The sequence below is a fragment of the Haliaeetus albicilla genome, chromosome 22 (genome assembly GCF_947461875.1).
Source record: "Haliaeetus albicilla chromosome 22, bHalAlb1.1, whole genome shotgun sequence".
Taxonomy (NCBI): Eukaryota; Metazoa; Chordata; class Aves; order Accipitriformes; family Accipitridae; genus Haliaeetus; species Haliaeetus albicilla.
The window spans coordinates 26,150,761-26,171,332 of record NC_091504.1 but is presented as its reverse complement, the minus strand read 5'-3'; the positions used below and the strand labels follow the sequence as shown (position 1 = coordinate 26,171,332).

General features: G+C 48.0%; 1 long non-coding RNA gene across 2 annotated transcripts in view; it reads left to right on the top strand.

Annotated features, from left to right (window-relative positions):
* LOC138690586 (uncharacterized) overlaps window positions 1-20,572 on the top strand; it is a 166,187-nt gene that overhangs the window by 74,260 nt on the left and 71,355 nt on the right. Inside the window, exon 4 of one of the 2 annotated variants that reach the window (XR_011329378.1) lies at window positions 11,001-19,448. The exons of the other annotated variant lie outside the window; for it this stretch is intronic. This is a non-coding gene — a long non-coding RNA (uncharacterized lncRNA). Of the gene's footprint in view, window positions 1-11,000; window positions 19,449-20,572 lie in introns of those variants that run through there. 2 annotated transcript variants of the gene reach the window in all.

Below are 20,572 nucleotides of genomic sequence, written 5' to 3'. Positions count from 1 at the left end.
GGACATTGAGAGAAAAGACAAACATCTCTGTTCAGAGGATATAATGTCCTAGCATCACAATACCACACAACATAGATGGTGTATTTAGCAGGTTTTTTGTAGATACACTGTCTAAAGAGAAATTGGCTTCTGGAAGGCACTAGTTATTTTTAAGCAATGGAATCTGCTCTAGGAACATAAAGCTTTTGTAAACTGCTGTCCAAACATTGTCTCATCCATCATGACATGTAGCCAGTTTATCTGATGCTCTTCATTCTTCTCCTCTGCTATCAAACTGGAAACTTCTCATAGCCAGGGGAAAATGCACCAACACCTTCTATACATGGAATCCATGATTCCTCCAAGAAAACTGGAGCAAATTGTAATATCCTATTCAAGACCAGACTTGTAGGAAGTTGTTGCCATTTACTTTGTCACAGCAAGATGCCTCATTTTCAGTATTATCAATCATTTTTATGACATCACCAGCAAAATATTGCACTCGTTTTTCACAATCTTACATGATGAACACAGGAAATCCCTTTCAGGAATGCTGGCAGAGTCCTAATCTCAGTCTGCTTCCCAGTGAATATAGCAAGCACATCTTGATTAAAGAGGGGAACCTTACTGTTTTCCTTTCCACCTGAGGATGCTGTTTGATAGTAGATATTGTCACTGCAATGCTCTATTGGTTTGCATATTCAGAGAGCGTATGTGTGCTTTCAACAGCTAATGAAGGAAGTAAAGTTACCTCTATTGCAGTACAAGACGTGTTTCGCTAGAAGCGAATATGTATGTGGAGCTCTTCAGGATAATTCTGCAGAAGATTTGGAGTTCATTTGTACCGCATGCCCCTTTTTTATAGAGAAACAATGTTTTTTCTGGCCAAATTACATTTTTTAATAATTATGCATATATGCCTGTGTGACAGTGCCATAAAGAAGCACTGTTAGGAAACTAGTTCTTGAGCTACTATAACATGTCTGCTCCCAGCATACAGAGTTGCCCTATCAGTATGGATTAGGGTTAAAGAGGATTTCTGTATTGCTGTGTGTTCTTGCACCCAAGGGTTGCACTACGCTACCTGGGGGAGGAACGTTGAGCAGGTGGAGGAAGAGGAAGGATGAATTTCCAGGAGTGTGCACCCTGTGGTGTCCAAACTGATGTCCAGAGACAGGACTTGGGCTGATCTGGTCTGCTGATCCTTGTGAAGACAGTTTTGAGACTGAAAGCAAGCCTTGTCCATTTACAAATGCATGTAGGTGAGCATGTAATGAGGGGCTCCTCAGTGCCCAGTTAACCAGAGAGTGAAGGCTCAGGGAGTTCAAGGCAGAGAGGAGGGAGCTCCTGTCTTCTTTGAGTGTGGCAGGTTTCCAGACCTCCTAGAAAGGTCTCTAACAAGAAGGGGGAGAAGGGAGAGAGATTCCTCAGTGGACGTTTGGAAAGCTTTCAGTGCTCTGTCATTGGCATTTAATTAATAGACAGTCTGTAATCCTTCAACAGAGAGGTGTCTTCTCCTGCAATCTTGTCAAAATAGACTGTTTTAAATAAATCAAGAATTAATAATGTTCCTTAATATTAAAGGTCACCAAGAAAGTACAGCTGAAGGCTCTGAACAGCAAATCCCCCCAGGAGACTCAGAACAAGGGATTGTAAAAGAACTGGAAGAACAAAAAAACAGTGCTAACCAGTGCAAGAGAGATCCTTGGTTCATTGTGGGGTTGCTGGAGGTGGGCAAATGGGGGCTCAAGCCCCAGGCCCAGTGGATCTCTGTTCCCATGAAGTTCTCCTGAGCGGCAGAGGCCGTGTCTCCGCAAGGCTTGCCTGTGTGTGGTTTCCCAGGCTGGGCTTCCCTCTCTCAGCTCTGCTCACAGTCCTGTTGCAGGATGGTACAGGCAGGACCCTCCATGGCTCTTTTTCTTTCTTGCCTACCTCTTTCCATTTTGGCGACCCGTTGACTTCTTGTGCCGGGAGGGAAGTCTGGTAGCTCAAAGTCAGCCCTGCCAGGGCTCAGCCTTGCGGAGAAGCTGGTGTTTCTGGGCAGGACAGCGCATGCTGGGGATCCATGCAGGTGCGGGGCGAGGGTCTTCCCTGCAGTCCCATGGTGCTGCCTGAGCAGGAGATTGAGGAGGCAGACAGGTGGGGATGCTCTGTGTAATCTTGCCATTGCATCTGTAGAGCTTTGCATTTCTTGGGGAAAACAGAGAGGAAACCAGTGGTAAGATTTCTCTTTGAATTGCTGTAATGGGTTAAGTTCTTTTATTACATTACATCTAGCTGAAGATTTTCTGAGAGAGGAAAGGCAAGTAGGAGGTTGGGTCTCTGAAAGGCTTGTTTGTCTTGTTCACCTGTTCATAATCCCATTAATACTTAGTGCATATTTCCTGCACTGCATTTGACAGAAAAGTATCAAAAATGATCACAACTTGCTTTGCTGGAGAGTTTATCATTTATCCATCTAGAAACACCAGTAAGCCCTGCATCGTCGCCACAGTCTCCCTTCCCTGTGGTCATATGCAGAATCGCTTGACCTCTGCCATCCTGTAACTCGACAATGATTACAATGCAGTCACCTGTATTTTGCCAGCTGGAGATATCTGTTGTCATGAACTCAGGGTTATGCAAGTGCTCCCTAGGGGGGGTCACTAGAAAACAGAGATTTATTTGTGTGGCAATAATTGAGAAGCTCATTTTATTCCAGTAAGGATCTTTCAACCACAATCAATTTCACATGCCATCATAAATAATGGAGGTCAGCAGAGCACTGTGAGTACTTCAGCAAGCTCTGTTGACAATGTTAAAATGCAATAAACAGCAGAGAGATGCAGCTCTGCATGAGTGGGTATACATTAATACTTGTTTAGAGAGTGTTTGATTGGCAGACCTAGTTCTTTTAGGATCTTTCTGATGGAAAATGCTCTGTATTTCTGTAGTTTGGCTATTGGGGTGGCTTGTCTAATTTCTTGGACACCCTGTGGCAGCAGGACAGTCCAGCTCCCTGGTCAGTGCAGGGGGAGAGGCAGTGGCTGCTGCCATCCATGCTGTGTGGCTGGGGATCGGCCCTCACTTCCCCAGGAGGCTAATGCTTCATACCTGCACATGTCTTTTTTTAAACCTGGGTGTTTTACCTCGATCAATGTGTGTTCTGTAAGTGGTCAACCCTGAGGCAACAGCAAAGCCCACAGAAATTAGAGAAGTACACCGAATTACAATTCCCAAATTTCATTCCAGCTACCCCTCGGCATGGTCTTTCCTGACCAGGTATTGCTCATAGTCACTTTTAGAAAAGTGAATTTAGTTTCATGTTCTCTTACCTTTCTCTTCCAGGTGTCAAATCTAACTAGATATTATTTGAATATCTCATGTGTTGTCCCTATATGGGGGACTTATGGGCTGTGATCAAGTCACCTCTTAAATTTCCCTTTGATGTGCTGATCTGTGGAGTAACTTTAGTCTTTCACTGCACAGCAGGTTTTGTAGATGTGAAATCATTCTTGCTGTTCACTGAACCCCTTTCAGTTTTAAACATCTGGAGAAGGCTCTGCTGCTGCTCCCTGGAGGCTTTCTGTATCCTTGGCCCAGCTGGCAGTATTTGCGCCTTCTGGAGGTGTCTCCCCAAAACGTGGCAGGCACTGCAAACACTGAGAGTACAGAAGAGCCACTCAGGAGTATCCCTGCGAAGGCCTCCTCTTTGTGCTGCCGGTACGCAGGGCTCTGGAATATGAAACATGGAAATAATTAAGTAGATTAATTAGCTAATGTTTGCACAGGACCTGGAAAATATAAAGCACTATATAATTGCTAAGTACAGTAGATTAATTAGTTAATGTTTACACAGTGCTTTGTAAACATAAAGGCAGCATGGCAATGCTAAGTGTTGTTATTAATTAAGTTTTCAGTATTTGTAAGATGCATTACGGGCAACACCACCACCAAGCATTTAGTTTTCCAGTTTTGCTGAATGCATCCTGGCTCACAAGCTCCATAGGAGCGAATGACATGCAGGTCCCACCACGGGCTTTGGGGGACGGTGGTGGGGTGTGATGTGACCGTGCCTTGTCTTCCGAGGATGCTACCGCAGACGGGTCAAGCTGCGGAGAGCGAGTGACATTGTCACGACCACGGAGCAGGTCAGCAGCAGGGCTGACCGCAGAGCTGAGGTTTGAAAGTGCACATTGCCTGGCCTTGCTGTGCATCGCCGTCGGCGGGTGGGTGGGAGCCGGTCCCTCCGCAGCGCGTCTCCTGCACCTGCAGCACGTGGTGCGGCACGGTGGCCAGCCTGCACGGGGTGGTGTGGAGCCCTGCTACGGGAGGCTTTGGAGAGCCTGCTCCTATCCGCAGTTCAGACCTGGATGCACTATCGAGTCAGACTGGGACTCCAGGGCTCCAGCTGCTGCTGTTGGGAAGAGCTGCTGTGGCCTACAGAAGGACACCCCACCAGGCGACACAGCCCTTGACTGTGGCCTGCTGCTTCTGTGACAATGGTAACACAGTGGCAGTGCTGTGTGATATTGTCATGGTTTAACCCCAGCCAGCGACTAAACACCACGCAGCCGCTCACTCACTCCCTCCTCCCCCAGTGGGATGGGGGAGAAAATCTGGAAAAGAAGCAAAACCCATGGGTTGAGATAAGAACGGTTTAATAGAACAAAAAAGAGGAAACTAATAATGATAGTGATAACACTAATAAAATCACAACTGTAATAATGAAAGGATTGGAATGTACAACTGATGCGCAGGGCAATTGCTCACTACCCGCCGATCGACACCCAGCCAGTCCCCGAGCAGCGATTCCCTGCCCCCACTTCCCCATTCCTATACTAAATGGGACGTCCCATGGTATGGAATACCCTGTTGGCCACTTTGGGTCAGGTGCCCTGGCTGTGTCCTGTGCCAACTTCTTGTGCCTCTCCAGCTTTCTCGCTGGCTGGGCATGAGAAGCTGAAAAATCCTTGACTTTAGTCTACACTACTGAGCAACAACTGAAAACATCAGTGTTATCAACATTCTTCGCATACCGAACTCAAAACATAGCACCGTACCAGCTACTAGGAAGAGTTAACTCTATCCCAGCTGAAACCAGGACAGATATACAGGTATTTATCTTGCCGTTCAGTGTGAACAGCCTACTTACAGCTTGGAGCAAACCACAGGAAACTGGTGACCTGAGTAGAAGATCCCTGAACAACCTTAGCTGGAAATTCCAGGGGAACAAAAGTCTTTGCATTGTGTTGGTGCCTATTACTGCTTCTTTGTTTCCTCCAAACTCTTCTGGATGCTGCGAAGGGTGGTTCTCAGCACAGCTATGGGCTGGGATGAATGCATCCTGGTTTAGGCGCTCAGAGGGGGCATGCTAGGGCTGGGGGGCGGCACAGAGCAGGAGGATGGGGTGTAATGGCACCAGCCTTGCAGCAGACTCCACTGGCTTGCTACACAGTAGTCCCGTTGCTGCTCTCATGCTTATTGCCTGGAAGACCACGAGTTCTGTCCTTGGGGCTCCAGGAAACCCTGCTTTTGGCTTGCATCCTAGGGTGATTTGTGTGTGTACTTGGTCTATTTGGGCATAGAAGACTTAGGATTATTGCCTGATGCAGTCAACTATATATAAATGTAAACACATATTGCGCTGTGACAGGGCCCAACATGAAAACAGCAATTGCTATCTCATTTGTCTCTTTTAGCTGTCTGTGGCAGCTGTTAAGAAGGGCACATGTGGATTCTACACTTGGGTGTCATTTACATGCAGTAGTTCCTGTGCAAACCTGCAGTATGTGAAACCCTTTAATACATGTATTTCCTGTGTACCAATGTGAATACCTTGAAAAGGCTGAAGCAACTCCTAGGAACTACGATGACCTCTTTGTTTACATACAGTTTACTGCAATAAGAAATTTACACCACTGTAGCGTTCGCCGCATATCAAGGTGCCACGATTAGATCACTGATCACCCCCCAGATCAGGGAAAGAGACAGATAACACACACAGTGTGAGCGCCAACTTCCGCCTTTTATTGCGCAGTTAATTCCTTTTATACTAACAAGGGTAGGCGGGATTACAGATACATCATAAGGCTGTGACTAACCCTCTAACTTTCCGTGACATCGCGAGATCTTCCGAACGCCGAACCCTACACACCACCCCCTGTGACTAATAAATACTGCAATGAATTAAAAGCTGCCTTTCATCTTTATAATTTTCTCTACCCTCTCTTGTCTGGGGAGCTCAAAACCAACTCAGCAGTTCCTGTATTATGCTTAGAATAACTTCTCCAGTTTCTTATTTTTTTTTAAACAGCAAAGGAGGCAAATTACTAGCCTTCCATTCATTAAAAAGCTGGTATTTTACTATTCCCCTGTCTTCTACATATGCCTGGTATTTCCTGCAGGATCCCACGGTTTTTTTTAAAACCTGGCAGGCTTGTGAGCTTGCCACACAACCACTTCTAACAAGGACATTGCAACCTCAGTGTACTCCTGCTCTGCAAAAGAGCAGGGAGATATGAAGCTAACTCTGTATTAGCAGATAGAAACTCCTCTGATCTGTACATTTATTTGGGTAAACAATGAGAGCAGGATTTCCCATGCTTGTTCAACAAGTTAATTCAATTTGAATTGTCTCCCAGACATATGCTCCTGCAGTGTTTATAATGCTCTGGGTCAGTAAGCAGAAGGCACTCTTCTTCCCAGGCTTATGAACTTGGGGGAGGAGGTGATGACATGGTATTTGTCACTACTGGAGACCTCCTCACAAACACTGCAAACCTGATGCTTTTCTGCAGAAGCAACTGGGAGAGTGTGTGTTAATCACACCCAACCTTTAATGGGCTGAAGTGGCAGGCAAGCCAGGAGATGCAAGGAAGGTGAGGCTTGGAGTGTTGAGCCAGCGGCCATGTAAGGGAACAGCTTTAGAGGAGGAATGCCAGGGCTGCATCATATCACCACTGACTGCCATGTAAGCGCAGGAGCACAAAACCAAAGAATAATAATTCTGGCCCTAAATGAACAGGAAATTTGGAGCCTCCCAAGGTTCACTGCCCACCCTGCTCCATTCCCAATTTACTCCGATCATCTTCTCCCTTTCTTGCTCTGCGTTGTCCAGGTCCTGATGTGTAGGACTACAGCTCTCTGCAGAGCAGGGCATGCAGAGACCCTGGGATGGCCTGCTCCAGCTCTGGAGATAGACCTCGGTCTTCTGCTCATCTGGAAACCATGTGCTGCCATTGCTCTGACTGGTTCCCTCCCAGCACTGCATGCCCAGTCTGTGTATGGAGGCATGCCAAACGCCATTCTTGGCTTTTAGTCACTGATGTTCTGGGTGGTAAATGGCAGAGGGAACAATGTTACTTTGCTGAGCATGTGAGGAACATTTAACACCCAGGCAATGCTGAGCTAATCTGTGCTGCAGGGATGTCATCTGGCCCCACAGTGGTGGATCCTTCCCAAGGAGGCGAGGAGCTGCCCTTGCAGGCTGTGTCAGTGCCAATGCATGCAGCTTTGTGGGAGAAGGTGCAAGGACGTGCTGTGTCCCCGGGGAGATACAAGTCCAATGGGGGTTGGCAGCTCTGGGAGCTAAGGCAGCCAGGCAGGCTGCTGCTAATGACATTGCCTTTGACACATACATTACTGATTGCTTCATCTGTCATAGAGCAGCGCCTCTACCATCTGCTGTCACTTAACACTTGGAGATGGGCTTCCCAGTGCCTTTCCCCCACTTCTGTTCATTTCTCTTTTTGCATTTTGGTCTTGCAGAGAGTAGAAATGTGTGAAGAGCTGGAGGCTTATGGGAAGGGAATGCGAAGGGAATGCAGTCCTTCCCTGAATGGCAGCCAGCACCTCACAGCTGGCATCAAGGGTGCTCCTATCTGCAGCCTATGCTCTGCCCTGTACCAGGGACCTGTGCTGATGTGCCCATGGGCTCATAACTGACAGGGTGTGGGGGCAGAGATCTGAGAGGAACTTTGTGTACTGAGAAAATAGGTCTTTCTTCAGCTGCTCTTTTAGATGCTTTAGGGGCTGTGGCTTGTTGCAAGTATGGGCAGATGTCCTTGCCACATGGTGGTCTGTGCTTGTTTATTGACTCTGTGCTTGCAGGACCATTACGTTTTCTGTCTGTCAACACCTCTGTGAAAATAGGCTTTGTGAAATAGCCAGGAGGTGAAAGCACAGAATTTGCCTGTTAACTATATTCTTGTTTTATGCCAACAATCTCTTCCTCAGAGATGGCAAAGATTTACAGGAGGTCTGAAGCAGCCGCAATTCAGCAGGGAGGGAAGAAGAGTGCCAGTGCGTGGGGACGCATGGAGTAGGCAGGCATTCCCATTGCAGTGGGGATGCTCTGTAACTCCTGGTTGCCAGGCAAGAGGGAATGGCTTTAAAGAACATCTTTATTAGGGTACGCTACTTAGCATCAGAGAAATGTCAGGGCTGCTCTATTCTGAGTCCCTGCCTAAGGCACTAGCCTGTCATTCAGCAGTCTGAGTACAAACCAGAAGAACCACTGGCAGAGTCCTGGAAAGATTTATTTTTTCCACATTTAATTGCCCTTTTTGCTTTGTAAACATAAAGGTTGAAGCTTAAACTCTGACAGCTCCAGTAGCCTTTTTCTTATCTCCTTAGAAAAAAATGACATTCAGCTTGTTAGATTTTTCTTTTACTGCAGTCCAAAATCTCACAAAATCTGCACAACTTTTTTTTAAAGATCATTGAAGCATTTCAGTACTCACTTTGGGAAAAACCCTTCAGCTCACAAAAAGACAAAAGCTGGAGCCTGAAGAGCCAAGACCTTTCCCCATAGCAATGCAGGATAAAAATGCTTGGCCAGAAGAGGCAGAGCAAGCAATCAGCATTCCACTTTTTCACTGGGAGCAGATTAAAGCATGCTTATCTGCTCCTGTTATTATTCCAGAAAGAAATGAAAGACCAAAGACAGGAGAAAAAGAAAAGCAAACGTTAAAAAGCAAAACTGGATATATCATAGCAGCCTGAAAACTTCCTGGGTTTAGTTCCTTCTCTGAAATGGGCTCCCTGCACCTGGAAGAAGGTCTTCCCTGGGTGTTGAGGATTTCTTGGCTGGGTAAAGGAATGTGAGCAATCCAGCCGTTAGGTGGGAACGAAGCATAAGTTTACAAAACGCTGGAACAGACAAGGACGCTGTGTCCTTGTATGCTGGGAAAAAGGAAGATAAAGAAGAGCCTGACAAACAACACCTGGATGCTGAAGAATGAGATAAGTGATTGCTGGACACCTCGTGAAGAAGCTTGCTCAGCCAATAGAGAATAAGATAGTGTCGCGTGAAACGGGGTATTGTACCAATTAGAGTATTGTATACGGCGCGTGGACAAGCGCATAGGGTATATAACTGTATCAAATGTTATAGTAAAGGTCTTCACTTGATCACATTGGTCTGTGTGTGATGTCCCTCCGCAACACCTGGGGTGGTGGAGCTGCAGGCTGTGCTGCCCTGCAGACTGCGCACTTCCTCATCTGTGAGCACTGTGACTATGGGAGCACCTGTCCAGGGCCAGGGCTTTGAGCTGCTCCCATTCTGCAGTTATTCATGGTTAAAGAGATGCATGTCCTGGATTGTTTCAACTGCAGAGAAGTGTTTTTGGAGCTACAGGTCTTGAAGAAAGTGCCTCAGTTTTGGGGGAGGGGCTGCCCGTTCCCTCCATCTGACATGAAATGGGGCTGTCACATCGCCACCGCCTTCTCTGTGGAGTGCCCTCCTGGCCTGGGCTCTGCTTCCATCTGCCTGCAAGAGATGGGGAGCAGGGACTGGCCCTGCCTCTGGCCCCCAGACTGGACCCCCCTGCTCCTTGCACTCTGCTGCACAGACGCTGTGCACGTCCTCTTCCATGTACCCAGCCTTGACTGCGCTCAGCTACCTTTGGCTTACTGAGTTGTTTCGATTAACAAGTGACAGGGCAATCAATATAGTCTTGTATTTTAGACCCCAAGCACACATGCAGTCTGCAGGAATGGCAGCTCTAACAGGCTGTGGGTCTGGGCCAGATGGAAGAGGGATTTTTCCTGCCTGTCCTCCCTGGTACTCTTTCCCATTTGCTGTGGGTGCATGTGGGATGTTCTGTGATCCTGGAGTTAGCCTTTCATCTTAATCAAATGCAACATGCTTTCTGTTTCTATAAGGACAGGCTGCTTCAGACTGTGCCTAAAAGTAGGTCTTAATCAAGACCAGTGCGGGAGATTCATGAGTTTGCTGGTAGGATGCTGTAGGTGTGATCCAGCACCAATTATTTTATGGCATCTGCGTTGCTGCACTTTGCTGTGTGCTGAAGACTACTGAAACAAGGCCATTTCAGAAACAATTCAAGCTTTTTACATATAGAATAGAAATGTAGAAAAATCCTTGAAACACATTTTGAGCAAATTCTTTGATTCAAACTGCAAGCTTGAAATGACAAATGGCAGAGAGAAGCTTCAGGAGAATCTATGTCTATCACAGATCCTTCATCTCCCCATTGTCATCAATAAAGAAGCAACAATGATTGGCAAACTCTAATTACCATTTACTCTGCAGAGCTAAGCACAGGCAGGGCTGTGCTTTGTGGTGCTTGAGGAATAGCTGTCACAGCTGTTACAGTGAATATGTCTCTGTTAAGTTTTTCACCTTCTTTATCTTCCAGTTTGCCCAAAATTAAATATTGGTGTTACTCAGGTTGGGCTTTCAACAAGGTGTTGATACAGGACAGCTCTGTGGCAGGTCAATTTATCATTCCCCTTTCCACAACATCCCTGTCCATGGGTACTATAGTCATTAGACCCCATGTTTTTTGTAATAATCACATAATTCTTCCTCTTCCTTTGTACATCCATGTTGGTGGGCTGGACAAGTTCCAAAACTCCTGCCTCATCCTTCCTCTCACGGCCAATAGTGATAGCTTGCTGCAGCTCACAGGGAAAGCCAGTGGAGTGTTGCTGTTTCTGAAGACTTACTGTCTGCCTCTGAGTGTGCTTTATTGAAGGATAAGTCTGGTGTTCTTTGCTTTCATTTTTTTTTTCAGGCTGCTGAGTGGTTTGTCCATGCAAAATCCTTTGATGTTTCTTCATATAAACAATTATGGACTGCTCGTTTGGATGCACAGAGTGTGAATGGGTGTGTGCTCCCTAGTGACTGTCAATTGGCTGGACATTCAGACAGGTTGGTGAGGATGAGACTCTCTCATTGCTGACTGATTCAAAATTTGGCATCTCCTTGGGTTCAAATGCATTTGCTGTGTTTATCTCCTTCCAGAGCCTTGTTATCCCAGGAGCATCTGTTCACCCACCAGCCCTTAGTGGTGTAGAAGCTCCGGACATACTGGGGAACTGACCCCAGAACAATTCTCTGAGTGAAGATTTAACTCCATAATGAATTTGTCACTTCCTTATTGGGCTACATAGCGAATGCCAAGCAACAATGCATTATTACTAGTTACTGTGACATCCCTCTTGGGGTCAAGCAGACCAGCAACCCAACATGAGCTGTCAGTGTCCTTTTTCACAGAACATCTTATGTACTTTCCCATAGATTAAGCTTTTCTATCCAGTGCATATTTTAGTTCCTGTGCTTCGTGGTTCACATGTAGTACTCAGCTCCCGTCTCTGTTTTAGGCTTTAGTTTTGTTCATGCAGATGTATTTGACTGGTTCCTGGCCTACATATTTTCCCTACTGTTTAATAGTGGATATGAATTTAACCGGAGGTGTACAAGTGCAAGCAGAGGAACCTTGTGTAGCTAGTCCCTAGTTTTCATTGGACTACATGACTCCACTCTTTAATTAGCCTTGTTTTAGCTGTCTGCTCTTGTATTTCTCCCTCAGCCCATCAGATACTTCATTTCTCTCTTGCAAGATGCTTAGCTGATAAGCGTCTTAGCTCTTCGCCAGACAGCGTGTATGCTTGTTAGCTGCCAGCCAGCTGATCATGATTAGACTGTAGTTTTGATAGTTGTTTCCTGTCTTTCAAGCCTGAACAGATGGCATGCTACTCCCAGTGCAAGCTTTGACTTTCATAGTACTTCATGGCTTGGCCAAATGGCAGTTGTGTAGTCTGCACATGTGAAGCTTCTCAAGAGGATCCTTGCAAAGGGACAGGAGCAACTGTGTCCTCTAAGGACCTTTCAAAGTTAGTATCCACTTTAGAGGAGTGCTGGGATTGCTTTGTTTGTTAGGTGCAGTCCTCCAGACTACAATTTAGTTCCCCAGCTTGTAAGTCCATTGCTGATATGCTGTCAGTATCATATTTAGGCTCTGTATTTTAGAGAACGAATAGTTTTATATCCGATAAGAGATGCTACTTTCAGGTTTTATGGTATAGGATCTACACACTATATGTTTGCAGAACGGACAACCACAAGACCTTTGTAAGAACCAGACAAGGAGATCTTTTTCTGTCATGAAGAGAAGAATCATTCTATGTTTGCCAACAGATGATAGACTATGTTGGTGTCTGTCTGCATGGATTTAGCAAGGGACTAGACTTGGTTAGAGGTTGTGAGCAAAAGGGCAAAGGAGTGGGGAGACTACAGAGGCCTGATAATGGATTTACTCCCTGGATTTCCAGATCTCCTTCTTCCTGGGACAGTTTTCAGTTCTACCATATCAGGTTTTCATATCTATCTGTGTTGGACCCGCAGCCCTAAGTGGATCGCTAGCTACTGTACAAGGTAGCTTGACTGGGCTCCTTCTGTCCCAGCTGTATGTGAGGTGTGCATCAGTGACAGGAGCCCTCCGTGCCCTCCTGGCTGAGGATGCCAAGGGGTGTGTGGGGGTCTGGTGGCAACAGAGCTGTCAGGAAAGGGCTCCCCCTCGACAGTTCAGCGGACTTGTGAAGCACCCTGACTGCCTTGTGAAGATCCTTGAAATGAATGATCATCAAACACAGCCACTGTCTGCCAAAAAATAACATCTCTCCAGCACCTACTCCTGAAAGAAAACAGCTCCTTCTTATGAAATAATAAGCTTTCATCTCTTCATTTATTGCATTGCATGAGAACAACTGGCAGCCTCTCACATGAGCCAATTTAATAACTAAATCTCATTTACTAACTGGGAACAAATTCTTTTACTTGTAGCTGCTGAATACAAATGAGGTTGGGCTTCAGAGCTGCCCAGGTGCCAGGCAGCTTCTTTGGCCCATTTGTTCTTGTGTCAATGGCAGTGTCACTCTGCTAGTAATAAACCTCCTTTCTGATGGAACCTGCTAGACATGATCATGTTGCCGAGCCCAACCTAATGAATGCTTACACAAGAGGAAGACAGACTCACTAGGAGACGCATCTCTGTGTGCTGAGTTGGAAGCAGCCTGTTCCAGCTTGGAGGAACACATTACCAGCACTGGTAATCATTTCTTCCAAACTGTGTGCCCTGCCCAAATAGCAGAGAGAGAAGGGACAGCCCTGGAGTGGGCAACTTCCTAAGTAAGGGCAGCCATCAGCCATGCCCTGTGCCTGATCCTGACAGGCATATCTATAATGACATAGCGATGGAAAAGAGCGATGCACTTTGAGTTGGGTGCTGGGTGCAGCAAGGATTGCCCCAATTACACATGCTTCCGATGAGGGCCATCCACTCTACTACTCCTGATCCAAGCAACAGCACTTCCACCCCTTTCTCAGGAGAGGTTTTTCACATTTTTTGGCCACTTATTCCTCCTCCCACAGCACTCACAGCTATGTCTCCCCGCACTCTGCCACCTACTTTGGGAGCCCTTCCCTGGTACAGGGGTATCAGGAGGAAGCAGGATTCTTGCTGCGGTGCTGGGGTTGTGCTAAGCGTCCCTCCTGGTGTCCAGGTCTGCCAGTGCCCAGGCTAGTGAAGCAAGCTGCCCATGCAGCCAGAGGAGGGCTGCTCGGGTCATTTGTAGCCAGAGCTGGCTTGCCCTTGACGGGTCAGCCTGCTAAGTGCAGCATGTAGGGGATGGGAAAGAGCTGCCAGTGTCCCCTCTGACACCAGCTGCCCACTTGGAACAGGGCGGTGAGCCCCACAGCTCTGCCCTGGGTGCCAAGCTGTGGCACAGTGACTGCTGCAGCAGTGGGGACAGATACTGTCCTCAGGACAGACCACAGGTCGGCCAGGACAGGCAGACCCCAGGTGGAAGCTGAGGGGGAAGGGGTGTCTATCAGCAGGTCTCCATCCTTGGCAGGTCTAGACAGGGTGCCCAGACTGCTCACTTTCCTGAAGCCTCTCCGCTAGCTCTCCTGTTGGTAATTTTCCGTGGGTAGCACCCTCTTAGCTCAGCATTTCCAGCTGCTCCCCTGGGGCAGCAGCTTGGACACCCACTCCTCTGTTATGTCCTATGCCTATGTACAATTCCATGATGGTGGGTAAAGAAGCCTTTCTAAAACAGACTAGCTCTCATTCCTCAAGAGAAAGTCACTGTGTCGGCACTCGCCCTCTGCCAAGAGATAGTCACTCTGCCTTTGCAGACAGTCACGCTGCACAGAGAGTGCAGAGCGTGGTGGTGCCTCTCAGCAAAAGCCCTGTCAGGAGGCAAACAGGCGTGTTTGGTTTTGAAATCTCCAGACAAGGCCAGTCTGCTCACAGTGTTTGCTTCCTCTTCATACCTGCCTCCAGGTTTAACGGTTTCTCCCAAGCAGGAAAAATAACAATAAAGATAATTCTTTTAAAACTGATTATCTGAGAGTACAGATTGTCAAGCTTTATGCTGTTGGATAAATCAAGCTAACTGCTGAGAGTTAATTTGTCTGACCATAAAGTGGATTCAATAAGTGTAAAACAAAACTAATTGGTTCTCTTCCATACAAATTTAATCATACTATAAAATGTGATCAATGCAAATAAAAAGCATTGAGTAGGTTAAGTGTCAAGAATCTATAAAGGAAAAAAAGGCTTATGTGCTTTCTTGCAGGAATTGAAAACTGGATGGGTTTCCATCTCTGTACTAATCATCTCACGATGCAGTCCCAGTCCAAACGTACTGAGTGCTGGCGTCTGTGCTCTGTGTGTCAGAAGTAACTTGTCCGTCAGTCTTTGTAGTTTCTTCTTTTTCATGGGTTGAAGCTGTTGGTGGAATGATACGTGACTTCTGTGGATGCTATGCTTAGACACACAAACCAGATGAAAAACTCTGAGCAAAATGCAGGCCAACGGCCCTTGCCTGTGCAGGCTTTCCTACAGCAAAAGGGCAACTGGCACCTCCAAGAGGCCCAAACACAGACCCTGTCCCAGAGCTGATGCCAGGCTTGGGGGTGCATGCAAAGCACCAGGACTCTGCTGCTTGGGCTCTGCTGCACCCCTGCACCCTTCCCTTCTCACCAGGGAGCGGTGGCACTGCTGGGACCAGGTATCCTCACCCACATGAGCCCCCTCCTCTGGGCTCTCCATACCTTTCTGATCCCAGAACAGCCACCTGCTGATGATTTCTCCAGAAGAGCTGACTTCATGGCCCTGCCAGGCCTCGTCAGGGAGCTGAGGCACTGCCCAGAACTCCCCGACTCCTTCCATACAGACCAAAGCTTCAGCTAAGGATGGGAAGGAGCACTGTGCCATCTCCTGGGGCTCGCCTGGTGTGCACCCTATGTGTTCAGCCTCTTCAGTTGATGTGCAATTGCCAAGGCAGCCATCTGGTGAAGTGAGAAGAGGCTGCCAGGACAAGAGCTACAGCTCTGCCACAGCATCCTGACAGTGGTTCAAGGCAAATTAGGTGCAATCAGCCAAACTGAAACCTTTTAAATTAATCCGTTGAAAGACCTGCTGTGAGAGGCTAACATAGGCTGTAGTTATGGTGATGGCTGGCGTGCGGCTCAGGTTGCTGCTCATGCGGAGAGCTGCTAAATCCCTCGAATATGCAGGTTGCCAAGAGCTGACATCTTTTCTAAACAGCATCTCCTCAGTTTCCCCATGTGGTTGTCCAGCTTGGACAAGACATGGAAGAAAGCACCTACAGCTCAGCAGAGAGGAGAGATGGGGAGGGAGGGAAAGGAAGGGAGCAGCCTGAGCCATCTGGGAAATTAAAGGATGCAGCTTCCAGCAGGCAGGGTTCCTGCTGTGGAAATTGTCAGAGTTGGGGTGGGAGAGAGAAATGCCAAAGCTGGAGGTGAGGAAGAGGAGCTGTTGCAGCACTTCTCCCAGCCCAGGCCTCTTCACTGGCCTTCCTGGGGCTTCAGGGGGCACGCTCAGGAGGGCAGGAGTGGCTGCCACTGCACACAGTCTCCCTCCCCATTTTGGCTCCCGAGTCAGGAGTGTTGGAGCGCCCTATGGGAACACTGAACAGCAGCGGGGCTGGGGCCCTCTGGGGTGGGCACGCGCTATCCCTGCCTGGGGGGTTTGGTGACCCAGGACCCCCCGTCCTGCCCTGCAGGTGGGGGCTGTGGGCTGGACCCTGCTCGGCTTGCAGTGAGCTTTGAGTTCACTGCTGCCACGCCACTGTGGAGATCCCAGGAGAGATGGAGGGTGGCAGGGCCGGGGTTGGTGTGGGGATGACTCCTGCACAGGCCTGCACAGGAGGGACGAGCGGAGGAGCGCTGCGGAGTCACATTCAGTGCCCTTAACCCGGGGTGGCAGTTGCACTGGTTTGTCTGCCGCTGCCCCACCATCAGCTGCTGCCCCTGAGTTTCTAGGAGAAGCACAGCTGGGAGCCCCTCGCTATGCCAGGCAACCTGGCGAGCCTGGTTCCCCTCACCTCCTTTCTCCCGCCCCCCCCAAAATTGTGAGGTTAAGTTCTAGTATCTCATAAAACATCATGTTCATATAATTTCAGCCTGCAGAAAGCCCTTTCCATGCAAGGGCCAGGATGCATACAAATTGCTGCTCTCAATCTCCAGCTACAATAAGGAAACTTCAGATGCTGACAGTTTACTTGATAAATACCTAATATAGCTTAAATAATTATTTAATGCAGACAAATGGAAAAAGAGAGCATCCATATGCTGCGTTGTAATAAATTACAGCTTGCAACTTGCTGGGCAATAGCAGCAGCAGCTCTAATGAAGGGCTCCACCATGGCCTGGGAAGGAGGGCTCGGGCTGAGGATTTAATGCGGGAAGGCCCTGCCAGGAGCTAATGGACTTTGAGTGGCAGACTAATGAGAGACAAGAACCCTCTGTAAGCCCAATTAATACAGTGCTGATGACCTTGGTGGACAGGCTGGTGCCTCCAGGAGCTGGCTGTGGGCAGAGGGGGGCTTCCAGAAGCATCGCCCAGGCAGGAGTGGTGGGGAGCGGAGTGGGTGGTCTCCACACAGGCTCTCTGTGCAGCACCTTTCCCCTCTCCAGCCAGCAGCCACGTCCCAGAGCTTCTGCGCTGCATGCAAGCGCTGCTCGGGGCCTCTGCCTCCCACACAAAGCTGCATGGGGCTTCCAGAGTGGACTGCGTGAGTTTGGGCTGACTGGGAGCTGGCAGTGAGCATCTGTCCTTGCAGGCAGGTGCAGGAGTCGGGTTGTTGCTGTAGCCTGGAGGGAAGTGTAAAAGAGCGTTACTAGGCAAATGGCTCCCTGTAAGCTGAACAAGCTCCCAATGCCAAGGGCGTTGTTCTGCCAGCAGCAAAGCCTGTTCCCTTCTGGAGCTGCTCATGCACTGCATTCCCAGGCTAATTTTGTGGGTTTCACGAGCGTAGCTCTCAGTCTTTGCCTCCTTTGAGCTCCATGGTCAATGATCGCTTATGGGTTTTTGCTTTGCTTTATATGCTCAGTGGTATTTTGGAAAGTGTGTGGATTTCCTCCATGAGTGTTCTGACAGATTACAAGGGCTGCACTTGACTGAGCTCCCGGTGTTCTGCCGTGTCAGCCTTACAGCAACAGAGGGCTGTGGATATGCGCCTTTGCATAGGAGAGAATAAACACAGCGGCAGAGATGGAAGATAAGTGGCAATAAAAAGTAAAATGTGGAGTGCCTGCCCTTTAAAATATATTAGGCGGTTTATAAATAAAGCTCTGTATTTTTAGGATGTATGTGGAATTGTTCAGCCTGTAGCCCTTAAGGAATCTATCTGACCTTGAAGAGAAGAAATACAGCTGTGAGCAGCTTTTGAAATGTTCTGGGAACGGACAGACAGGACAAGTGCTGTTGCTTATTATTTCGGCAGTAGGTGAGCCTTGTTAGGCTGGTGTGGTTTGGGGAAGCAACTCAAGCTCCAGCACTCCTCTCGCTATCAGATAACCTGAGTGTGCAGTCAGAGGCAGAGAACTTGGGGGTAAAAATACCAAGTGTCTGGTGAGATTTCCAGGGATCCTTAACTTCTGGCAGTCAGAACAGTCTCAGCTAGGTTGTTTTGTGTGCTGGTCCCAGACAGACAAGCTCTGGTGGTATGACACTGAACCAGACCAAAGCATGCAGCCTGGTTCCCACGACCTTGCTTGGCCCTCGTGTGCTGCAAAGCTCTTGCCTGGCAAGCTCCACTGTGCGGGTGCGCAGTGCCAGCAAGGCTCCTTCCTTTGCCCCTCATTCTGTCTGGTAGAGCATCTTCAAGGATGGGAAGGGGCTGGGCTGTGCTGGGCAGTTGAACACGTATCTTCCACCTCCTGTGTCAGTGCCCTGTCTGCAGTAGCAGCCTGTTTGGGGTGAGATGGGCTTTATTCTGTTACTGGAGCTGTTCCACTTTGTGTAGGGTAGTCAGCTTTTTGGTGTGTAGAAGGAAAGAGCTCATGAGCAGGGGATGTGGTCGGGAGTGGGGAGAGGTAGGTTTCAGGTTTTGTTTTGGTGAATGCTGAGGAGTCAGGTGCTTTCTCTGGACAGGCAGAAGTTGTGGCCCAAGGCAAAAGTAGCTGCTGATTTGGGATGCTTCTGTTTTCAGGCAGCCCAGGGTGAGATACAGGTCTTGCCTTCTGCTGGAATAGTTCAGTCTTTGTAAAGGACGAATGGCACCCTCCCAGCCTCTGTTTTCTGGACAATATGAAAAATAGTGGCCCTGCAGATTCCTGTAAGTGTACTGAGCAAGTGGAGACAGCTGTGACGCGAGCCTAGGGATCTGAGCCATAGCCACCTCATTTTAAATTTGTTCTTAGAGAAAACACAGATGATTCCCTATGTGGGGGAATAACCAGTAAATTGATCTCTGCACGTGCTGATGCTGATAAACCATGTTGTTGATGCAGGGAGCCAGAATCTCCATGTGCTCTGGGCTCTGGCAGAGAAAATGTAAACAAACTCCAGTTTTATGTCGGACCAAGGAGATGTAAATCAAACACATGTGTTGAAGCCTTTTAAATGTTTTGACATTTTCCAATCCATCAAGGCCTTTAATTGTATTTTGAGTGAGTTGTTCTATATGTAAATACCAGTTAATGTTGAAATTGTTTATAGCCAAATTGTCTGTTTATGCAAATTGTGTTCCAAGATCACAGAGCTTCTATTGCAGAATAAAAACGTCTCTTTTATTTAATGCTAGAAATGTTTCCTTTGGCTGCTCTGGCTTTCACAGACAGTGTGGCTCTTCTGTGCTGTTGGAGCATGGTGGAGAGTGCCAGCCTTCATGGGAGGGCAGTTACAGCGCAGGCAGGGGAACAGCCAGGCTTGGGGTGTGATGGCTAGTCCAACTGCTCGTGCTGCAGAGTTAACTCCCTGAAGCCGGTTCCCTGGGATTGTGTCAGTGCCTTGTTTCAGCCTGCCTTGTCTGCAGGCTCTGGTACCCTCCACGGACCTTGGGAAGCCTGACGGCTCACTCCACTTGGCTCCAGCAGGTGTATCAGTGGTGCCCAGCATGCTGCAAACGCCAGCCAGGCTTTCCTCTGCCTCCCTGCCCAGCTTGGGCTCAGGCAGAGCCTCGCACTGGCTCAGAGCAATGTTGTGCTCAGGTGAGGACCCATCAGCTGGTGGATGGTGTTCTCTGGAATTCCTCTGTCTGGCTCATGCATTAATTCGAGATTCTGGTGCAGAAGGCAGCAGGCATTAAAAACGGTTCCTGCTGGGTGAAAAATGAAGAGAAATCAACATGCTGCTCTCGCTTGTGCTGTGCGTAAGCGGTAATCAAGATCATCACCTGGAGATAAATCTCTTTCTGCCATCACACAGAAGAAGAGGAGCAGTTACTATGGGCTTTGCCTCCAGGTTTTTAATCATGGGGGAACACATGCAAATTAATGGCTCACCCATGATAAGAATCAATAGTGCTGGAGTGTTTGCAGGCTGCGACTTAGATCCTCAATATCTCTGATACAAAGCCAAGGGAGCAGAGTTCACATCGGATGTATGTGTGCCTGTACGGCTGCATGCAGAGGCTGTCATTGAATCCAGCCACCTCTAGAGCTGGCCTCTGTGCCCCAGGACCACGCTCCCTTTCTCCTGGATTTTTCAGTCAAACAGCACTGTTGATCTGGCCTTTGTGTTTGCCTGATGTCAGCGTTCCTTGGGGAATACTGTAGAGTAATAGCAAGCTGCACAGCCTGAAGTTGGGCTCCCGTATTATTTCTTCATTAATATTTGTTGTTCATAAATATATATTCACTCCTATTTATCACAAGAACACCAATTACCAGCCATAAATTCTAACTGTGGGGAATATTTCAGTCCAGTTTTATTAAGAAGTGATTTTTAAAAATGTTGCTGAGGCTTTTAGCCAGTTATGTGCTACTAAATATTTAAATCTGTATCTCTTGCTGCATGCTGAATTACAGCAAGGGGATATTTAATGCTCCCAT